The 1021-nt window shown below is 33.6% G+C and overlaps 1 protein-coding gene across 1 annotated transcript in view; it reads right to left on the bottom strand.

Moving 5' to 3' along the window:
• Positions 1-1021, bottom strand: part of LOC106472961 (pecanex-like protein 3) — a gene marked incomplete at its 3' end in the record, with an annotated part of 49283 nt that overhangs the window by 28162 nt on the left and 20100 nt on the right. The gene's annotated exons all lie outside the window — the stretch shown is intronic.

The raw sequence follows: 1021 nt of genomic DNA, 5'->3' as shown, positions 1-1021 counted from the left end.
AAACTTCAATCAAAATTTCTACCAACACTTTCATACAATATCAATATCCATCTATAAGACTTAGCAGAACTATACCCCAACAAAACAGAATATAACCATACAATATCAATATCCATCTATAAGACTTAGGAGAACTATACCCCAACAAAACAGCATATAACCATACAATATCAATATCCATCTATAAGACTTAGCAGAACTATACCCCAACAAAACAGCATATAAACATACAATATCAATCATGCTACTTCCATAATTTTACATCACAAGCTGAAAAAATCAAAAAATAATATTGCAGGTTACCTTTTTCGTGGTTTTCTCTACACTGGCATGTAAGTATGAAGTGCAGCCTGACAGTGAAATGCATATTACATCACTTAATGGTGAGAGCATTTCACTGTATTTCTCACTTGTTTTGGACTTTTAAGAAGAGGACTCGGTGAACATACATTATTCAAGTATGGTAAACCTAATCTATTAACTTTAGCACAAGATTCATCCTTGTTACTACCTTCACTATTACAACTTACTGCCTCTGGACTAATACACTGAGATGGTGGATAACAAACTTTTCTGGATGCATCTCAAGTTCCCACCATACAAAATGTATGACTTATTTCTCTCCACAGTTTGATTTATGGCTCATTCCTTGACATTAAGTAAGATATTTACCATGTACAATATCTGCCTAAGTTCAACTAAGCCCCTTTGAGACAGTAACCAAAGAGACAGTAACTTGAGAACAAGCTAAAAGCACTAGCAGGAAGTTAAGTGGCCACTACGATGGACATGAATGACAATGATTTGGTGGTGTCTTCTTGGTATTCTGGGAAATGGAATATAGCACATCATTTCACCAATTTCTTTTTTAGCTAAAAGATATCTATATATCACTGGAGTTTATTACTAAAAAAAGTGTACATGGCATTTTGGAATAAGAGTTTCTTACTAAAAAAGTGTACATGGCATTTTGGAATAGTAGTTTCTTACTAAAAAAGTGTACATGGCATTTTGGAATAGT

Source organism: Limulus polyphemus, unplaced genomic scaffold (genome assembly GCF_000517525.1).
Source record: "Limulus polyphemus unplaced genomic scaffold, Limulus_polyphemus-2.1.2 Scaffold5773, whole genome shotgun sequence".
Classification (NCBI taxonomy): domain Eukaryota; kingdom Metazoa; phylum Arthropoda; class Merostomata; order Xiphosura; family Limulidae; genus Limulus; species Limulus polyphemus.
Note: the sequence above shows the minus strand (reverse complement) of the source record. Positions and strands in the feature narration are given on the sequence as shown.